Consider the following 23,371-nt stretch of genomic DNA (forward strand, 5'->3'; position numbering starts at 1 on the left):
GCCACATATCAGTGCTCACCAGTGCCACATATCAGTGCAGCCTCATCAGTGCCTCCTCATCAGCGCCCATCAGTTCTGCCTTATCATTGCCCATCAGTGCCGCCTTATCAGCGCACATCAATGAAGGAGAAAAATTACTTATTTGTAAAATTTTATAACAGAAACTAAGAAAAACATTTTTTTTTTCAAATTTTCTGCCTTTTTTCTTACCTAAAAAACCCCCCCAAAAACAGTGGTGATTATATACTACCAAAAGAAAGCTCTATCTGTTTCAAAAAACAATAAAAATGTAATTTGGGTACAGTGTTGAATAAAAGTACAATTGTCATTCAAATTGCAACAGCGCTAAAAACTGAAAATTGGCCGGGGCAGGAAGGGGGTGAAAGTGCCCGGTATTGAATTGGTTGAGGTCAATCTGTTTATTTAGACAGCCATAATCAGTATCCTGTGTCCATGATGACACAGGCTGGAACGAGATTAGATATTTCCATTTTCTGGCTGGATCACATGCACATTTTTGGAGTGCAGGATGGCTTTAACTTTTGCTTTCCTAGAATGCACGCAGTTTGCACAGTGTCAAATTACTCGGCATCCAGTATTCAGGGCTCTGCCACAATGGTATGTGTCTTTTTAATATTAGCCTTTACCCAGCTATACAAAGGATATGTATTATCCACATGTCTGTTACTGCGATTTGAGGTGTGTGACTCTTGTGATTATGCACACACTGTTGGCGTGAATTATACCCAAAAAGGAAGAGTACTGTATATATTGTTATATTCATTATATCACCAGCCAACCACAATGGTAAAAGAAAAGTAGTCCTTTTTTTAAAAAAGGAAAACAAACAGATTGATTGCAGCATAAAATAAATAAAGCAGTCCATACCCCAAGTACAAATCAAACTTTTGGCACACCGCCTGAAGTAACTTGCCCCTTAACAGGGTTATGTCTTTGCCTGCCCCAGGGGTCCCAACAACAAGGTCACCATCCTATTAGCAGATTTTCAGCCACCAGGCAGCACATCCTTCTCTCACGTGTGTTCCACCCAACCCCTCACAGACACCTGCTGACTGCTTCCTGTAATCAGGGTTGAAGGCTCTTTCCCACCCAAAGACTACCCCAGAACCCCTCATCCTGCATGGATGTGAACCCTTGAGTACTCTAAAATGTCTCAAAAAATGTCCTCCTTAAAGGAACCACAACCCAAAAGATTAAATCTCCTGCCAAGGAGAAAATAGCTCAGGGAGTCTAAAGCCCATTTAATGGCCAGGCACTTTCACTCTAATATGGTACAATTTCTCTCAGAGGCTTTAAACTTTCTACTAAGAAAAACAATGGGGTGTTCCTCCCATTGATGTCTTGGGATAGAGTGGCTCCTAAGTGACAAGTCTGGAGCAACCAGTACTGGATACTGAAAAGGCAACCAGAAAAGCCTTTCAGCCTGGTCATTCCACTTGACCATGATTGACTTCTTACCTTTTGTCAAGTCAGTCAGTACTGCAGCAATAGTGGCAAAGTTGGGGACAAACCCAACGGTGCCCAAAAATGCTTGTACCTGCTTCTGCGGAGCGCAGCCTACATAACCTCTACCTATTCATCTGAGGTTTCACAAAATCCCTACCCACATTGTGCCCTAGGTACCTGGTAATATACCGGGTTTGTCCCAATCTCTCCATCAGTTTGTCTACTCAGGGTATTGGATATGCATTGAACTTTGACACCTCATTCAGCTTTCTGAAATCATTACAAAACTGCAGGGTTCCATTGAGCTTTAATACCAACACAATCAGGCTTGTTTTGAGATTCTTCAATTATATCAAGTTCATGCATTTTATGTACTTCCTCCGATACCACTTTCCTCTGTGCTTCAGGAATGGACCTTTGTATTAGGTTCTGTGACAGTGTCATACTTAATTACTCTGGTAAGGCCTGGCAGAACTGAAAAAAAGTCTCTATTTCTCTGTAAGAACTCTGTTGCCTGCTAAGTTATTGGCTTGGACAGGTTGGTGATAACTGGGACTAGGTCCACACCTACAGGGGTCTCTGATTTTACCTTAGCCAGGATAGCTGCCTGCTTCGAGTCTCTCCAGAGTTTTAATAGGTTTGCATGGTAGGTTTGGTAAGGTTGGTGCACTTTCTAATTTACCTCATCTACTTTTCTACCACCTTTTCTACCTGCCATCTAGCCTGGAACTTACTCTCCACTGTCAGTATAATCATCTCTACCCGATCCCCAACCTGGCACTAAGTTTGGCAGAGCGGTTGTATACCCTTTTCTGTGCTTCTTCTGCCTTCTGTAAATGCTTCTTTACCAGTGGCATTACTTTGTCAATTCTCTCTCTATTTTCACAACCAGTAACTGCCATGGTTGTTAAGGAGCTGGCGGCTGCCCGCTCTTTAACAACCAGGTTGTTTACTGGTTGTTAAGGATGCCAGCGGTAGCCAGTTCCCCAAATATCTCATGCCGGAACCACTACTTAATTACTGCATGCATTTTTTTTTTTTGTGAATTGACTTTTACTCCTGTTTTATGCAATATCTACCAAGAGTTTTTGCTTTATGTGGTAAATACAGCTTAAAGCAGTAGTGAATTTACATTTTCAGGATTGCATGCGGTATTTGGGAAAACACCTAAATACCGCATGTGATCTGGTTCTGTGAATGGAGAGCATAGTCCCATGCTTGCACAAAGACAGGACAGTCCAACCCCACTGTGATATTATGGATTATTTGGGCACCACCCTAACCTCTTGGATAACAGTGCCACAAGAAGTGGAGCCCATTAGCTTCTCTGGCTGAAACCACTTTGTAACCAGTTGCAACAGGTCATGCATTTGGGACAGCAGTGACTGGGAAACACAAAACCTTCAACTATGCATCAGGTGTGGCTGGACTGCCACAGTCACCCCAAAGTGGGCTAAGATCTTCCCCTTGAGTTATTATAGTCATAGCAGGTCATAGTAGGCCTTCTAAGGTTCCTCTGATAGGACTGGGTAATGAGCCTGGCTCACTGGTGATGAGGTCACCCTTTTCTCTCAGGCATGCGCCCAAAAGTGGTCAAAATTGCCTTTACCTCATCATGGAAAGTATGTTTCTGTATGAACTGGCTGGCCCTCTTTGTCATTGGGGTGCTAGAGGCAACAACCTTCTTCAGATGCTCTACTACAGCAGTCAACTAAGTCAGCACAGACTTCTGCACCTCCAGCTGCACTGCCTGGGACTGCTGAGCCTTAATCAACAGAGCCAATGTCTCTTTGTTGTGGTGGTTCGCTTCTTGTAGTTGTGCCTGAGTGACTTCCTTCTGGGTCTGTATTTGCACCTGAATGGCCTCCTGATGATGTCCTTGAGATTCCTTATAGCAGCTGTTAGCTCCCGGATGGGCCCGCTGCTGGGCCTGTTTTTGAAAGGCTTGATGTGCCACTGTAGCCTAAACTACCTAAACTAGGACTTTTATAACTTCGTCCATGCAAATGTCAGTGTTATAGTGCCTGTGTAGCTCTAAACCAGGACGTGCAAAAATTGGCTCTGGTCCTTTAAATGTTAGTTTTACTTCTACCAGCTTTTTCGGCTAGATAGCACCAGTTGTATTATTGGAGAGCTTGGGATCACCAGCTCACCATGTTGGTTAAAGCAAAGCAGCATTTATTGTTTTCAAAAGGAAAACAAATACATTGATTGTAGCATAAAATAAACAAAACAATCCATACTCCTGGTACAAGTCAAACTTTTGGCTAGCTGCCTGAAAAACATGTCCCTTAACAGGGTTACACTTAGCAGAGTCTCAATCACCAGTGTGTGTGCTGCTCCAACCAACACCTCACAGATAGAGATGTCGCGAACATAAAATTCCGCAAATGTTCGCGAACGGGCGAACCGGGCGAACCTCCATAGACTTCAATAGGCAGGCGAATTTTAAAACCCACAGGGACTCTTTCTGGCCACAATAGTGATGGAAAAGTTGTTTCAAGGGGACTAACACCTGGACTGTGGCATGTCGGAGGGGGATCCATGGCAAAACTCCAGTGGAAAATTCTGTAGTTGACGCAGAGTTGGGTTTTAATCCATAAAGGGCACAAATCACCTAACATTCCTAAATTGTTTGGAATAACGTGCTTTAAAACATCCAGTGTGTGAATACGATCAGGTATGATGTTGTATCGATCAGGTAGTGTAAGGGTTACGCCCGCTTCACAGTGACAGACCAAACTCTGACAGACCAAACTCCCCGTTTAACGCACCGCAAACAACCGCAAACAGTCCATTGGCAGTGGCCACAGTACAGTCTGTGGACCTGACACTCACTGGCAGGCAACTGCAATTATATTACAGAGAAAAAATGAAATTACTTTTTTATCTGCAAGGTGCTGTGCCACCCTATATGAGTGGTGGACAGTGGGCACAGTACAGTCTGTGGACCTAACACTCACTGGCAGGCACCTGCAATTATATTACAGAGGAAAAATTTAATTCATTTTTTATCTGCAAGGTGCTGTGCCACCCTATATGAGTGGTGGGCACTGGCAGTGGGCACAATTCAGTCAGTGGGCCTGACACACACTGGCAGGCAACTGCAATTATATTAAAGGGTAAAAATTAAATTACTTTTTTATCTGCAAGGTACTGTGCCCCCCGATATGAGTGGTGTGCACACAGTACAGTCTGTATATATATATATATATATATAGAAAAAAATAAATAAAAGCAGACTGATATACCAGCCCTAAAAAGGGCTTTTTGGGGTGCTGTCAGGATGCTGTCCTTACAGCAGGAATGGACACAGAACACTGGCCTAGCTAATGATTTCCCTTTTAATTCAGCAGCAGCAGCAGAACTCTCCCTGCTCTAACTAACTCTACAGCTTCAGAATGAATCTAAGATGGATGCTGTCCTTGCTTTTTTATAGGAGGTGGGAGGGTCTGGGAGGGAGGGTATGCTGATTGGCTGGAATGTGTCTGCTGACTGTGAGGTACAGGGTCAAAGTTTGCTCAATGATGAAGTATAGGGGGCAGACCGAACATCGCATATGTTCGCCCACCGCTGGCGAATAGTTCTAGACATCTCTACTCACAGACCCCTGCTTACTGCTTCTTGTTCCCTTTTCAGGCCTATCCTGCAGGCGAGTTAAAGCAGTAGTGAAGGCTAAATTAAAAAAAAAAAAAAAAATACCGTTCAAGTTATTGGCAGAATGTTCTAGTATGCACCTTTATTATAACCTTACCTGTAGGTACAAGTGACCAAGCAGAGTTTACTACCGCTTTAACCTTTTCAGGATCAGGTTATGTTATGTAATCAGGTTTGAAGCCTCTTTCCCATTCAAAGTCTCTCCAAGCCTCAGAATTCCAGGTTCCAAATGAAGACTTACCAATCCTGAGAGAACTGTAAATAAGTCCACTCTTCTCTAACTGGACTACCCCTAAACCCCTCACCCTGCATGGGTGAGAACTCCTGAGTACTCAAAAATATCTCTTAAATCTTCCCCTTAAAACGACTACACCCCAAATAGAGGGGAAACATACCCGCCTAATCTGAGAAAGGATAATTGAAAGAGGATTTTTTGGGACTTTAAATGAGGCAATGACATGGTAGGATCATATGTCTCCATCCTTATGTACGAGATAAAAGAAAGGGGAAGTTGAGACTTTGAATGAAACACGCGGCTGCAATCTGGTAAAATTATCAATATATAATATCACATTTATTAATTCATATTTGTACATGTAACACCCCCTAGCATTGCTAGAGTAGAATGTTTTTGTGTTAGTATAGGTAATAGGTCAGGCTTGGCTGGCAGCCAAACCTGTGTGTTTTTCTGAGTCAGGTGAGTGACTCAGGTAGGCTGGATGACTCAGCAGCAGCTTCTCTACCAACTCCTCCCTGCTTGCTGGAACCTTGGAGAAGGTTCCAGAAGCATCTAGGAGGCATCTAGGAGGAGTTAGCTGTAGTATTCTGAGGGCCCTGACCAATCCCCAACAGAAGGGTTGGTAGTGGGCAGGCCCCACTTTGTTTGTCTATCTATGGTTACTATGAGGTAGTGACTGGGCGCCAATTGCGTTGAGCTCTTTTGGATGCTGTATTATCATAATTACATGCTTATAATTTTCGCCTTTGTCATTCTCTTTAGTTTCTACTTGCCCAGCTTCATGTACTGAAATTCCTATTATGCAGATTGTATGGTTTATTCTACTGTTCTGGTCACTCACCATCAGTACTAAATAGCAATATTTCAAACCCAATTTGGATTGTAACCAATTTAATGTTCCTGTGTCAGTTATATCCTCTGTATTTCTTGTTACCCTATAAAACTTAAAAAAAAAATTTTTCATTAATATTAGTTGAATAAGTTTGGATGTGAAGAAAACTGATAAGTTGCCCCATGTGTTTTACCATGGGGGCATTTAAAGCCCAAGACCTCTCAGTTTAAAGTTTGTGTTTTGAAAGGAAGGCCCAATTTTAAGGGAATGTACTGTATTTTAGACTGTATGAATGGTGTGCTAAGGAGGAATATCTTTTTTTAATGTAAAATCTTTTGTTTAGAAGAAAATTAAGTATGGATTTTTGGGGAATGCAAATCCAGAGAATCAGATTGCAGGAATGGATTAGGAAAATTGCCATAAGAGCAAATTATTTTCTTTTTTTTCCTTTTTGTTTTATTTTTAATTGTTCAATTATAAAAGTTGAGCAGGTATACACTTGTGCAATGTGTTCTCTGTGACTTTTAAAAAACTGCAAATTTAAAATGTCTTAATTACATTAATCCATGTGAGCGCATACATGTCCTTGGGAAGATAATTACAAACAGGGCTGCTGATAAAGCAGTACAGCCGGCCAATGTTGCCAACCTAATAGATTGAAAATTTACTGACACGACACCCAAAATTTACTGGCACAGCCAAGTTTTTACTGGAGTTTCCAAAAGTTACAAAATTACAAATTTAACTGCAAATTTCAGCATTTAGATTACAAACAATTACACTATTGCAATTAGCATTGTGATTTAAGGTAGATAATAAGGCAAAAAAACATACCGTACTTATTTTTTTTCGATAAAGTAAGTAAGTCAGGACTCAGGAGCAGTGTTAATTTTGACAGCAAATTTTCGATTTTGTTTTAGTCATAGTCTTTTGAATAAAATGCCATTTTAGTTTTAGTCATATTTTAGTCATCAGAATTGTTTTAGTTGTATTTTAGTCGACTAAAATCTCCAATACATTTTAGTCAACTAAAATCTAATGGGTTTAATTAAATTGTAATGCATTATTTAAGCATTTCTGTAGAAAACTTATTATGTACTACTGGAGTAAAAACCTAATAACAGGTTTTTAGTTATGGTATTAAGGTTTGAGCATGTACACACAGCTTTAGCCCTTGTAATATATAATGTCTTTATAAATGTGTTCTCCGTGATTTTCAAAAAACTGCAAATTTATGGCCAGAAAACCACTCCACACTCAATCTTCAGTAGGCCCGAGGGTGCTGGCAGTGGCAGCATATCTGGATTCCTGAGGTTAAGCTATTGATCCTGCCTACTGCTTCCGGATTGGAAGCCTATTGAAGAACGAGTGTGGAGTCCTTTTTTGGCCTTAGTATCATTGTGGAGAACATAGTGTATACCTATGAAAAAAAGAGAAATAAATAAACTGCGCTAACTCAAGAAAATGAAGCAGCTAACACACTCAACTGACATGTGTTGAAAAATACAATATATAGAATAACGTGCAGTGCTAAAAAAAATACTCAATAAAGAAGTACAATGATTAAATTGAACAATGTGACTAAAATATCATAAAAGTCCCAAGTGCAAAAACTTAAAAAACGTAAAAGTGGAAAAAAAATAAAAATCAATTCCAGGGTGATGTGCGTGATCCACGTAGAACAACAGATCCCAACACCAAGAGGAAAGACATATGATTACGCTCACCGGAAAAACAAATGGACCCAACTTGTCATATGACAAAAGGGTCAGATAGGCTCATAAGATATCCTGAGGGTCTTCAAACTGCAGTAGCGGATGTTCACATTTGCAGTCAAAGGGCCAGATGTAGTAAATCTCCTCTCTCCCCAGATTACATGGAAAGGATAATCCAAGACAAAGCAAACATAGTGTAAATCCACTTAAAATAAATGTATTAAAAGTAAAAAATACACTTACAAACATCCAGGAATATTAGGCAGTGAATGACAGAGACATGAATCTAGCAGTCTTTGGCATAGTCCTGGCTGCATGAGGCAAAGGCCTGACGCGTTTTATCAAAAATGATTTTATCAAAGGTAAATGCCAACTGGAATAATGAGCCAAACATTTATATATATAGAGTAATCAATCAAGTAGACTGGTATCCCTCCTGAAATGAACTGCCAGGCACCACTATGTCGGTGTAACGTGAGAAAAGCATACCTTGTGAAAATTGCATACCCACGTCATTTCCTGTCAGAAACGTAATGGAACAGCTGAGCAGCGTAGCAGTGTGCATGCTCGGAGGGTATGAAATTATCACGGTAGTGTGTGTAACGTTACACCGACTCAGCGGTTACATTAAAAGAGGTCGGCTGCAACATAAATCATCTCCGTTCCTAACCCTGTCACTTCCCTGATCTTGGCTAATAAATGTAAAAGTGGCGGCAGGTGTATGAAATCTAAATCACGGAGATCTTGGCTCCGTTATCCGTTTTTACATTTAGTAGCCAACATCAGGGAAGTGACAGGGGTAGGAGCGGAGATGATTGATGTTGCAGCGGAGATGTTTTAATGTAACTGCCGCAACAGCTGATGCGGTGTAACATTATAACACACATTCCATACCCTCCGAGCATGCGCACTAGTAAGCTCCTCAGCTGTTCGCTGACCGGAAGTGACGAGGGTATGAAATTTTCACGGGTAGGTTTTTTTCACGGAACACCGGCCAAGATGGCGTCGGCGTGAGGTCCAAGCCTCATTCTCGCATAAAGGAAGTGACCCGACATCACTTCCGGGACAAACAGGAAGTTAGGTAGCAATCGTGTCACTTCCAGGAGGCAAACCATTATGTAAATAAACAGAGCGGGGCCAACAATGCGAATAAAGAAACTGTGAAGTAGGCTTTATATATGGGGCAGTAAATCAACATCACTGTTGATAAAACGAGTGATAACTAACATTAAAATTAACTAGATTATTCTTATCAATAACCATAACGGGAATCAGCGTAGAAAAAACACTAGAAACTACACATGACTCACATAAGCCATCTAGTGGACAATATATTAAACTGCAGTGCACAGCTTCAAAGATAGAAGCAAATAACAACCATATAAAAATGACATAAAAATAAGAATAGATAAATTCTGACCTAGGCATACAGCGGTATTGAAAATAAAATACCAGAAGTATGAGAAGGTGATGATAGATAAAATATTAAATATATACATATATATATAAATAAAGAAGAAGAAGAGCGCAAAAATGGTCAAAAGAACCATGAAAGAAATAGCTGAAAAAAACATAGTCATCCAAACCAAGGGATCAAACACTGACATCAAAAAATCATGCTGTATTGATGAAGGCCTTAATATCCCATTCAATAGTAAGGCCACGGGGGAAGTAAGATTTCAACGTATATATCCAGTATGTTTCACGACGTTAAACGCCCCTCAGCTTGGACCCACCTCTCCAAGCAGGGACAAAGTGATCTATAATTTGAAATAATGTACCCCTTGGATTTTTATTATGATGGACTAAATAATGTTTGGACACATTATGATTGTCCTTGCCCTGGATAATATTTGTGATGTGTTCATTAACTCTCACATTAAATGCTCTGATGGTCCATCCCACATATTGTTTATGACAAGGACATGTCAGCAAATAAACAATATGGGTGGTGACACATGTGGAGAAAAACTTAATATGGTAAATGCAACTAGTGACAGTGGACTGGAAGGATAAAAACGTCCCCCTTCTGTCGCAGTTGAGTTCACAAACTCTACACCTCCGATACAGGTAAAAACCCACCAGATTAGCAAAAAACCTTGGTTTAGCTTTAGGGTCCAACACGTTAGGAGCTAATTTATCCCTGAGCGAGGGGGCACCCCTAAAGGTGACCCTGGGTCGTTCAGGAAAAACTGGACCCAAGACGCGATCGTTTTTCAACACATCCCAGTGTTTATAGAAAATTTGCTTGATTTGTCTGTGTTGAGTGGAGAATTCTGTAAACAGGGACCACTTAGTGAACTCAGGATTATTATTCGTTCTGGTGGAACCCGCTAATAGCTGAGCCCTCTCAATATTAGAGACTTCAGCAATAGTGGACTCAAGAGATTCCGACCGGTACCCCTTAGTCACAAACCTCTCCTTCAAAACTTGGGACTGTTGGAAGAAATCATCGTCCAAAGTGCAGTTCTTTCTAAGCCTAATTAATTGGTTTTTCGGAACTCCAGTCAACCAAGCTTTGTGGTGGCAGCTGTCAGTGGGCAAGTAAGAATTACGGTCCGAAAACTTAAAAAATGTACTGGTAACTGATTACCTACCAAGGAAATATAAAAATCAAGGAAATGAATGTTGTTATCACTACATTCATATGTTAATTGTATTCCTTGATCATTATTATTTAAAGGGGACATAAAAGAATCTAGGGACATAGCATCACCTTTCCACAGGAGGAGGATGTCGTCTATGTAGCGAATCCATAGCACCACCTCAGGCCTATTTAAAGGATAGACGACATCCTCCTCCCATTTGGCCATAAAGAGGTTGGCCAAACTGGGGACAAACACCCCTTTGTTGTAGATAATATTGGCCGTTAAACCAGAAATAATTGTGTCCAGTAGCGAACAACAATGAATCTAGGATAAATTCCCGCTGGGGAAGGGGAATGGACTGGTCACTTTTTAGATAGTGTTCCACTGTTCTGAACCCAAAGATGTGTGGTATACATGTGTACAGGGAGGTGACATCAGCTGTTACCATAAGATGTCTCCCCTCTATACACAAACCACCAAGGATGTTGATAACATTCCTGGTATCCTTGATGTAAGAGGATGCGGTACACACCAGGGGTTGGAGGAAGTGGTCAATGTATTTACCGATGCGAGAGGTTATGAAGTCAATCCCGCTCACGATCGGGCGACCCGGTGGATGGGTCGGGTTCTTGTGAACTTTAGGCAAATAATACATGACTGGTATCCTCGGAGCAATTGGAACCAAGAACGATTTCTCCTTCTTATCTAGAATCTGATCTCTATATCCTTTGTCGATCAATTTGACCAATTCTTTTTTATATTGAAAAGTGTGATTAGTAGATAATTTAATGTAAGTATCTTGGTCACTTAGGAATAGTTCCATCTCTAAGCAATAATAATTTTTATCCAGGAAAACGATCCCGCCCCCCCCTTATCGGCGGGACGGATCACGAGTTCCTTTCTCTCACAAAGGGATTTTTAGACTGGCCCTAAGATGAGGGAGTGGACGTAGTTTTTTAACTGGCAGTTCAGCAAGGTCTTTGAGAACTAAATCACTAAAGACTGCCACTGAAGAAGCAACAGGTCCAGGGGGGGTTGAACAAAGAAGGATTAGATAGTCCTGAGTGTCTAATATTAGAAGAGGAATATTCAGAGCGAGGGGTGGGCCTAGTGTTGGACAAGATATATCTTTGTACATTAACCTTTCAAACAAATTTGTGGATATCAATAAAAGTATTGAACTTGTTCATGGGTCTAGGTGGCACATATTTTAAACCCTTATCTAAGGTATTAACTCATCTTGAGTAAGCTCTACCTTACTAACGTTAAAGATACCTAACCCTATTTTGTCCTTTTTCTTTTTCATTTGGACCCGCCACCCCCCTCTGGTACCTCTCTTGGTTCTCTTGGTTCTGGACCCCTCTTGCCTTTGTGGGACTCCCGAGGAAAATCCCAGCCTTGACTAGATCACGGACGGGACTGATTATTTTTTTTGTTTAATTTCTGTTTATTGAAAATTTTTCAAGAAGACAAAGAAAAACAGAACATAGACAATACAATCCGACATTAAATACGGCAAAAAGCCATGGAACAATATCAATGGGTACACGAACATCTCAGTGCGCGTCCAGCACGCCCAGTTATGAAAAGTCTGGGAAGACATACTGAAAGCACAACATTTTGTATCATAAAACCAATGTCGGAGAGCACCTATAGGAAAGTGAAAGGATAGTAAAAAGCAGAAAAGAAAGATAAAGAAAAGGAGAGAGCAGCAGGGAGAAAAAGGGGGTAAGAGGGGGGAGGGGAGGGTGGGAAAATAGGCCACGGGTAGCTTATGTACCAAATAATAAAAACTTTAATCAGAAAGGATTACATTAGAAGGTGATAAACCAAGGGGGGTGTCCTCAGTGAGTAGGGCCACATAGGAAGAAGTGCTTTTAAAAGAGGACCAAGGTTGCCAGGCAAAGTGAAAACGGTCCAGTTTGTCACGGGCTATGAAAGTAAGTTCCTCTAATTGGTATGTCATATCAATTTTCCGTAGCCAGTGACATATCTTGGGAATGGTCGGTGAGCCCCAGAAGGCGGGGATCAGGGCTTTGGCCGCATTAAGCATATGAGGGATCATTGATCTTTTGTACGGACAGGACTGATTATAATCAAAAGGTGACATATTACGATGATCATATTCATCATCCATATATGAATGGTCAAAGCCACCATATGAATCTCGTCTTAAAGGCGAAAACCTGTTATGTGTGTTTACACCATTTTTGTTAGGATAGTGCTGTGGAGTACGAGAATAACCATTCTGAAACCTCTGTGGAGGTGGGGAGGAACCTCTTTGCTGATTACCCCTATAATGCCAATTACCTCTCAGGGAATTGGCATAATGAGGACCCCAGTTTCCCCCCTGATAGCCTTCCCTAATGGGGGTATATGGCTGGCAGTTAGAGCCCTGCTCGTTTTTAGGATTTCCCTTTTTACGGGGAAACCCTTTGGAACCGTGTTTGACCGGTTTCCTCTGTTTATTTACATAATGGTTTGCCTCCTGGAAGTGAAACTATCGCTACCTAACTTCCTGTTTGTCCCGGAAGTGATGTCGGGTCAGTTCCTTTATGCAAGAATGAGGCTTGGACCTCACGCCGACGCCATCTTGGCCGGCATAGTGGTGCCTGGCAGTTCATTTCAGGTGGGATACCAGTCTACTTGATTGATTACTCTATATATAAATGTTTGGCTCATTATTCCAGTTGACATTTACCTTTGATAAAATCATTTTTGATGAAACGCATCAGGACTTTGCCTCATGCAGCCAGGATTATGCCAAAGACAGCTGGATTCATGTCTCTGTCATTCATTGCCTAATATTCTATTCCTAGATGTTTGTAAGTGTATTTTTTACTTTTAATAAATTTATTTTAAGTGGAATTACACTATGTTTGTTTTGTCTGGGATTATCCTTTCCATGTAATCTGGGGAGAGAGGAGATTTACTACATCTGGCCCTTTGACTGCAAACGTGAACATCTTCTACTGCAGTTTGAAGACCCTCAGGATATCTTATGAGCCTATCTGACCCTTTTGTCATATGACAAGTTTGGTCCATTTGTTCCGGTGAGCGTAATCATATGTCTTTCCTCTTGGTGTTGGGATCTGTTGTCCTACGTGGATAACGCACATCACCCTGGAATTGATTTTTAAGTTTTTGCACTTGGGACTTTTATGATATTTTATTCACATTGTTCACTTTAATCATTGTAATTCTTTATTGAGTATTTTTTTAGCACTGCACGTTATTCTATATATCATATTGTATACCTGGCCCAGCAACTGAATGGTTGTTTTTTGGCTTTCCACATGTCTTTACTGACCTCTCTATAATTTGTTGGTCAATGTGATCTGGTAAGCAGGATTGCTTTTCTCCCTCACCGTGGGGACGTGTGTTTGTGGCTCAGGGCTGCGCTATTCGTTTGAATAGGTTTTGTTCCACGAGGGTATAATATTTGCTATGGCTGTAAAACATAGCATCCCGGCCGGGGCATTTTAGTGAAAATATATTTTGATATTTTCAGGGGGCCCTGTCAGGTAGGCTGTACAGGGCCCCGTGATTTCTTACAGCAGCCCTGATTACAAATAATGTAATATATATAACCAAGTACTCAACAGCTTTATGGATTATTAAATGTTTTGATAAATAGTCATTACATAGGTCTAAACTTCTTTTAACACATTCTTTTTTCATTTAACGTTATTCTGTCACTTTCAAAATACTAAGTAAACTACAACAAGCATTAACATTACAAGCTAAGCATTTAGTTTTACGGTCTAGAATATGAGTCATAAACTCTGTTTAATGCAAAAAAATAAAAGCAAACAATTGCTTAACAAATCAGAGACCTGCAATGAACTACTGTGGTCTGGTTTACGCAAGGATGCCATTGTGTTCAGCAATATGATGCCTTTATGCTTGCAGGGCCAATCAATATTTTTAACTAGAGCCTACTAAGTTCCATCTCAAGGCTTGCGATGATTGAACCGCTAAAGGCCTTTATGAGTCTATCCGAGATTCATTGTACACCACCAGTCTTTATTGCCAGGGGATGTTGTGATCTTCATAACTGGACAATACGATTAAAGTAGCATTTATGGATTATTAACATTTTCTTTTCCTATGGTTTCTGTGTGTTTAATGGAAAGGTACCTTGCCACCTGTGTGGCTCCATGGCAAGGTACCTTCCCCATGTTGAGGCCACGTGGCCTTGTATGGCTCAGGAAGAACAGAGAGACTTGTTGGTTGCTCCTCTTTTTTTCTGGTCAGACAGGCTGCATGTCTTAAAACGGGTCTGCTGTGGATTTTGGGGAGACCCCACACAATTTTTTTTTCATTTTTTTGTTTGGGGCCCCCTTAAAAATCTATACCAGACCCCAAACCAGGACAAGGAAGAGCTTGGTATCGATTTTGGGGAGTGTCCCATTGCATTTTTTTTTTCTTTGCATGGGGTTCCCTTCAAAAACCCTTAACAAACGCCTATCGATGATAAGGCTCTGCATTGGATTTTTGGTGGACCCCCCTCTCTTTAACCATCCATACCAGGCTGCATGCCCATAACATGCAGAGGGTACCTTGGCCAAGCTGGCCCCTTGTTGATAAAGACAAGGGCCTCATCCCTACATAATTGGTGGGTGGATGTAGGGGTCTACAGGAGGGGCTTGGGACTCATAGGAATCTGGAATACTTGTATTTATAGTACAACCCCCCAAAAAAGTAAGTAAACAAACAGACACAGTTAAAAATATATTTCATTGGAAAAAGTGTCCCACAGTGTAAATCCAATGTCAATTATGTCATCCATCCATGTATTAATCACAATAAATGACTCCCTTGATGACACAAACATGATGACTTTCACTGCAAATGACAGCTCCTCAGCTGGCAGCTGAATGTCAACGAACTGGCTTGGGATACTGGTTGATGGTCAATAAAGTCTGTAGTCAATTACATCACCTGGGATCCCCCCCCCGGATGCTTAATTTACAAACAGAAGCAGGCAAGGGATCACAATTGTCTTATAGGGGCACTTGTTTTTCAATGCCATTTTTGCTGGAATACATCCTACAGGTGTTCCACTTCATGTGGAGGTTTAAGGCATCCCCCAAGCTTCGTAATTAAAGCAAATGTGTATTTTTAATATTACCCTTTAAGCCTTATTTAAAGACTTGCTGCTGCTGTACTGTATTATTTAAACATGTTCGTGCATTGGTACATGTTCCCCATTGCTTTGTCCAGCTACCCATGCCTTTTGCTTTTATCAATTGGCCTGCAAAAAATGTGAGAAAAAATAACAAGGTTTGTCTCTCATAGTCTGGGGTCAAGCTCTTAGTTTGCGGTTGGTGGATTTTTTCAAGTGTTTGGTGAACTTCCAACAGACTAAACTTTTCTCCTCCAGTAGACTGAACTTTTCTAAGTATATAAAAAAAAGCAAAATCTGCCCATTTACCTGTGCTACCTAAAGACACAGTCTACTGCACCTAGTGGTAAATCCAGCCCTGAATGTGAACATTCAAAGTGGGCTTTTGCTCCCGACTCTAAACACATCCGGGACGGGTAGCATTACATTTATTGATATGAAAGGAATTCACTAAAGCATATCACATGCAGTATTTAGGTCACGTGACCAAATATCGCATGCAAAATTGAAAATGCAATTTCACCATCTCTTTATGTGACATATACCTCAAAAAGCAAAACTGCTTGGTTACATACCTCATAAAACAGTGTTAAAGTCAATTCACCAAAGGAAATAAAAAAATAAATAAATGCATGCATTAAATAAGTCGTAATCCAGACATACGATATTAAAGGAATGTAAAAATCCAGTGCCTTGAAAAAGTGTTCATACCCCCTGACATTTTCCAAATTTTGTCGTGCTACAACCAAAAATGTAAATTTTTTTTTTGGGATTTTATGTGATAGACCAACACAAAGTGGCACATAATTTTGAAGTGGAGGGAAAATGATAAAAGGTTTTCAAAACTTTGTAGAACCTCCTTTTGCTGCAATTACAGTATTTTTGGGTATGTCTCTAGCAGCTTTGCACCTCTAGAGAGTGACATTTTTGCCCATTCTTCTTTGCAAAATAACTCAGGCTCTGATTGGATAGAGAGCATCTGTGATCAGAAATGTTCAAGTCTTGCCACAGATTCTCAATTGGATTTAGGTCTGGACTTCGACTGGGCCATTCTATCACATGAATATAATTTGATATAAACCATTCCATTGTAGCTCTGGCTGTATGTTTAGGGTCATTGTCCTGCTGGAAGGTAAACCTCCGCACCAGTCTCAAGTCTTTTGCAGACTCTTACAGGTTTTCTTCTAAGATTGCCCTGTATTTGGCTCCATCCATCTTCCCATCAACTCTGAGCAGCTTGGCTGTTCCTGCTGAAAAAAAGCATCCCCATGGTGTGTTTGGGGTGATGTGCAGTGTTAGTTTTTCGCCACACATATCGTTTTGCTTTTAGGCCAAAAAGTTCAATTTTGGTCTCATCTGACCAGAGCACCTTCTTGCATATGTGTGCTGCGTCCCCCACATGGCTTCTCGCAAACGACAAAGGGGACTTTCTTTCAACAATGGCTTTTTTCTTGTCACTCTTCCATAAAAGCCAGATTTGTGGACTGCACAACTAATAGTTGTCCTGTGGACAGATTCTCCCACCTGAGCAGTGAATCTCTGCAGCTCCTCCAGAGTTACCATGGACCTCTTGGCTGCTTCTCTGATTAATGCTCTCCTTGCCCTACCTGTCAGTTTAGGTGGACGGCCATGTCTTGGTAGGTTTGCAGTTGTGCCATATTCTTTCCATTTTCAGAAGATGGATTGAACAGTGCTCTGTGAGATGTTTAACACTTGCAATATTATTTTATACATAACCCTGCTTTTAACTTCTCCTTTATTATGCTGTTTGTTCACTAAGGTTCTCTATCAAACCTCTGAGGGCTTCACAGAACAGCTGTATTTATACTGAGATTAAATTACACACAGGTTGACTCACTAATTAAGTGACTTCTGAAGGAAATTGGTTCCACTAGATTTTAGTTAGGGGTATCAGAGTAAAGGGTACACAAATGCGTAAAGGAAATACAAATGCACGCCACACTTTTCACATATTTATTTGTAAAAAATGTTGAAAACCATTTATCGTTTTCCTTCCACTGCACAATTATGTGCCACTTTGTGTTGGTCTATCACATAGAATCCAAATAAAATACATTTACGTTTTCGATTGTAACATGACAAAATGTGGAAAATGTCAAGGGGTATAAATACTTTTTCAAGGCACAGTATAATAGCCAATTTGGAGCAGTCTCGACCTTTTTGGATCAGAAGTCTCTCAACAGTAATGCATAGAAATCAAAACATGGATAAAAATGCAGAATTGTTACATTTAATGAAATACCGGTATATTTATTTTCTTGTGTCATTTCACCAGATTTTCAGAGGCATTTTTGTATATTTAACCACTTTACTTTTTGCGATTCGGCGCTGTGCAACTTTAACTGACAACTGCGCGGTCATGCGATGCCGTACCCAAACGAAAATTTATGTCCTTTTTTTCCCACAAACAGAGCTTTCTTTTGGTGGTGTTTGATCACCTGTGCGATTTTTACTTTTTGCGCTATAAACAAAAAAAGAGCGTTTATTTTGAAAAAATAACAATATTTTTAAAATTTTTTTATATGAAATTCCCCCCAAAAAAGATGTAAAAAACAATTTTTTTAAAAAATTTTGGCCAATTTGTTTTCTGCTACCTATGTTTGGTAAAAAAAATCGCAATAAGAGTATTTTGATTGGTTTGCGCAAAAGTTATTGCTATGCTGAACACTCCGATCTGTCACTCCCTGTCACCTAGGAGATCCGCCCGCTCTGTTTACACAGGCGGGCGGATCTCCAAACTGGATTCCCCGACGATCGGGGCAGAGCAGCGGCGATCTTGTGTCATCCGTCCCGTATGTCCGCATATCATCCCATCCGTTTGTGGATGATATACGGACATACATTATGTCCGTATATCATCCACAAACGGATGGGATGATATGCGGACATACGGGGCGGATGACACAAGTGTCATCCGTGTCCGTGAAAAAAAAAAAAGTGTCGGAGCAGATCGCAATACGGTCCGCTCCGTGTGAAAGAGCCCTAAAGCTTTCCCAATGGTTATTCTGTAGCAAGACAATATCCATAGCTATAGCCATGAATTAGAAAAATATCACAGCAAAAATTACTTTAAAGTGTAACTAAAGGCAAAAGCTTTTTTTTTCATTTTGGATAGAGTAAGGGAGGGCTAGAACCCCCATCTGTGTCTCATTGGAGAGATTTCCCCTCCATTAGTGCTCTGATGTCAACCCAAAATGTGGAGTTTTCTTTCCCTTTCACTTTCTATAATAAGGAGAAATAATGGGATTAGAGATAGTGAATCTCTCTGACAGGGAGATAGACAGCAGTAAAAACTGACAAGTGTTGTGATCCCTCTCGGCTGTATCTATCCCAGTGATGTCATGAGATAAAATACTGGATAAATACAGCAAATTTCAATGAAATAACGCATGCCTTATTTTACAAGTTTTTCTTAGTGAATTGCAAAATCATTTTTGAAAAATGGTATGAGCTATTTTATAGTTAATCCTAAAGCCGTAGATACCACTTTGTGAATGGTGCCTATAAATACTTAAAAAACGATCAATTACAAACATAAAGATGAGTCTTAGGACAGACGCCTCCAGGACTTTTATAACTGATGAAGAGGACTATATAATACTGCACTGCACAAAGCAAGCACTCTGATGCATTTCAAAGGATATACTCTGTTTTCAGAGCTATATCCCTTGTGGTAAAAGTAGTGGGGCTTTTTTTACAATAAAATAAAAAAGATGTTATACTTACTTGCTCTGCACAGAGCGGTCCCTTACCTCCTCTTTTGGAGTCCCCCACTGGCATTCTCCACTCCTTCTTCTTCCAAGTGCCCCCTCAGCAAGCCAGCTGCTGGGGAAGCACCCATGCAGGTACGCGCCTGAGCTAGGTAGTGTGTGACTATAGATACACACAGCGCAATTTGGTCACGCCCCTCTCTCCGCCTATGGCTCTTGCTGCTCTCAGAGTTTCCTGTGAAACAAGGGACCCGATGTGCTGCAGATGGGAAAGCTCTGGATCGGTGGAGGAGTCAGACAAGTTTTTAGGAACAGGGGTGTGGGGGACACAGGCAGTTGAGTATTTTTTACCTTAACCACTTCAGCTCCAGAAGGATTTGCCCCCTTTCTGACCAGGCCCTATTTTGCGATTGGGCACTGCATTATTTTAACAAACAATTGCGCGGTCGTGCGACGCTGTACCCAAACAAAATTGAAGTCCTTTTTTTCCCACAAATAGAGCTTTCTTTGGTGGTATTTGTTCAAGGGAAAGGGCTCTTGAGTCTGAACTTACATTTAGAATACTTGTAAAACCATCTTCACCATTACGCAGTCCATCATGAATAGTCACATACACCAAAAGTATTCTTTATATATACTTTGGTTCATCACTGCTACTCACTTTGTGGGATACACTTCCTAATTTGTTTGTCATTTCCAGATTCTTTCTTGAGCTTCTCCTGAGGAAGCGAGCTTTGACCTTGCGAAACGCGAGAAGAAAATAAATCAGCGCAGATTAAAAATCTTCATGGAAGGCCTTTAGTTCTAATTGCTCCTATGGTGCTTATCAATGTACCGGGATAGTTGCCAATTGTTTATTACTATGTTTTTAAATGTTTGTTATATTGTTGGTCTGGACAAATAAATCTTTTTGTACATTTTATATCTTTTTCTTTTAGTTTTGTCCAGGAGTGTAGCTCAATAAAGTCCCTTGGGCAGAGGTATTTTTTTGTGTTTGTACAGTTTGGGATTGAGTTACACTCCTGCCCCTTGTATGCCAGCCTCCTTTTGGTACTACAATATTGGGATAAACTTTGCCAGCTGTTTTCTTTGTCTTTGACAGCTCTGAGCAGAGAACAGCTCTGCACTGTTATATGAATCGTGGAAATGCTAGATTAATATCGTGAGTGGGGTTGAAATGAGATTGCAGTTTTTAACCCATAATCATGCAGCTCTAATTCACAACTAGGCTATTGAGTTCCGGGGCAGATTCCAGAATCATGGCAAAATACAGAATTGACATTTTTTCTTGATGGCACCCCAAACGCGGGCCGATTGTTGAGCAAAGAATGCAGTAAAAATCGCTACTACAAACGTTCCTGGCTCTATGCCAGGATTTGGTACATGATCTTCTTTTGGAGCATTTTTGGAGCAGAGGTAGGCCCATTCAAGTGAATGGTGCATCTCCAAAAAAAACGCTCAACAAAAAAAACAAAAGCTAAAAAAAAAATTGTAGTGGCTGCAGCTGTTGCTGAAGATTGCTCAGGTGTGAATGGAGCCTAATGCATTAGAGTAAAAATGCTTAAAGCTGGATTTCACCCAAGAATGGAACTTCCGCTGATCTGCCCCCCCCCCTTTCTCCAGTGCCACATTTAGCACCTTTCAGAGGGGAAGGGGGAACGGATACCTGTTTATGGTGGCACTGTCCCTCGAAAGTTCGGCCCCCCACCTCCTTCCCCCCGCTACTGGGCCAATTAGAAAGCGCAATGTGCTTCGTATATGTGCAGTAGGGAAACCCCCCACTGTCAGGTCTGCAGGGACCTGAAAGTGAACGGGTTAAAAAAAATAAAATTAAAATAAAACTAAATTTAAAATAAAACCCTCATACAGACGTGCCCCCTTCTAGGAAGGGTGCCTATAGGCACATGCCTACAGTGCCTAGTGGGAAATCTGGCCCTGCATGGGGTCTCAAAGGTACAATTTAATCTTTACCAAACAGCTGTTTGTAAATCTAAAGAGAATATGGTTTGTTGCAATCAGGATCATCTTTGCTGTCCTACTTTATTCTTTACAGTTTCCTCCAGCTAGCAACTGAACACTGTTCAGTGGAAATTGGACTCCAGACATTTTACACAATATTTCCAGCATCCCTAGTTACAGGCTGACAGCTGCATTAGCTAATGCATCATAAATGAAGCCCTGTAAAAATCACAATAAATATTTCCCATCCACAGAGACTGGAATGTTTTATAGCCATTAGATGGCACTAGGTGACTGTTCTTCACCTTTACAACTAACGCAAGCTGAGCTCAGGAGAACAGAGACCTTGAAATATTGTGCTTGCCTCCTTTGTTACAGTGAAATAGTTGTGTGGCTCTGTATAATCTATGTGTGTGTTTAATACTATATACATTGAACATACTTAATACCATATACCGTATATTCCGTTATAATACCATTTTTTTTGCAATTAATAAAAATTGCATCATATAACAAAAGGAATAACTATATTAAAACACATTTACTGTAATTGATTGATGAGCATCATATGGAATAAATCCAGGCATACGGATCTACATTTACAGTCATAGATGCATATTTATTTAATTAATAACCAGTATTCCTAAATGCAGCATCGGTGGTGCAAAATGCCCAAAATACATATTTGCATATGTTGGCTGCTCTGATGATCTATCTATCTATCTATCTATCTATCTATCTATCTATCTATCTATCTATCTATCTATCTATCTATCTATCTTTTCAGTCACCAGCCATGAAAAAATGGAAAAGGAAAAAAAAAGCTTTTTTATATAAGAATTCAGCACAGTAACCAAGATCGCCAGCAGCTCCACACTGCACCTAATTTACATGTAATAGCTGCTGCATATGTCTGGCCTGCAGCATATCAACAGACATACCGTATATGCTTGTCCCTGATCATCACTGATAATGTACCCAAATGTCATTATAAAGTCTGCACGTGACAATGACTTACCCAGGATGCTAGCAGCTTGCGCAGCAAAGATTACTGGAAACGCATCGAGTTGTCATGCAGGGATGCTGGATATATACAGTTTTGCACTGTTTCATACCATTCACTTTAGAGCATAGATCTGGAAAAATAGCACAGCTTGCTGTTCAGTGATCCTCTGTACTGTTATTATCTGTATATTATTTGAGAAGCTGTAATCACAAAACACAGTGGAAAAATGGGAATGTTGGGTTACATAAGTGGCCTTTTGTGGCTTTCTCATTATCAAGATGCTTTGCTAGATACTACTAATATATAGATTGCTTAATACAGACATTTAAACCTTTATGCAGCTAGTGTATTTTGCGAGGAAAAAAAAGGGCATAACAACAAAAAAACACGTTTTAAAGTGAATGTCGAGGCAAAATTTTAAATAAAAAAAATATTAAATACATCTCTGCAATCCATGCACATTTCCCTATAGTTTGCTATGGTTTGTTCAGGGGTAATTCTAGACAATATTTTTAGGGTGCTGTGCTAATGCTAGGAGTATAAGTGATCCCGATACCTGCGTTAAAATAAAAGCAGACATAACTAATGCTTAGCCGTAAATGAAAGATAAAATGTTACATAGAAACAGTGTAAAAAGAACCCAGATTGTTGCTCCTTTTAGGCACAATAAAAGGCACAGAATGCTGTGGTTAGAAGTATGAAACTACATCTTCCTAAACTATTGTACTATTTCCGTGTGTTGCCGGTTCCGATCCCCTCTCATATCTTACGTATTCATCAACCCAAGATTCTGAAATTTATTTGGGGCTCTTCCAGACCCCGTATTAATAAACGCGTTCTGTATGCTCGGAGGATTTCTGGGGGGTTCTCGGTACCGAACTTGAAGGCATACTACACGGCGGCGTCGATAGCCCCTCTCTCTCACTTACATGACACGTTCCAGTTACCACTATGGGCCACGATTGACCTGGCGGAGTCCCCCTTTCTTCTATTCCTTGGCTCCCTCCTAAATTTCGACCGCCGGACTTGCGCCCTTGCCTCCTCCATTCT

At 40.6% G+C, this 23,371-nt stretch overlaps 1 protein-coding gene across 1 annotated transcript in view; it reads right to left on the reverse strand.

The window, feature by feature from the left end:
- CPO (carboxypeptidase O) overlaps positions 1-22,521 on the reverse strand; it is a 171,935-nt gene extending 149,414 nt beyond the window's left edge. The window contains exon 1 of the mRNA XM_082262023.1: positions 22,334-22,521. The gene's annotated coding sequence lies outside the window, so the exon portion shown is untranslated. The remainder of the gene's footprint in view (positions 1-22,333) is intronic.
- Positions 22,522-23,371: the final 850 nt, after the last annotated feature.

The sequence above is a fragment of the Pelophylax lessonae genome (assembly GCF_965119305.1).
Source record: "Pelophylax lessonae genome assembly, chromosome: 6".
In the NCBI taxonomy this organism is placed as follows: Eukaryota; Metazoa; Chordata; class Amphibia; order Anura; family Ranidae; genus Pelophylax; species Pelophylax lessonae.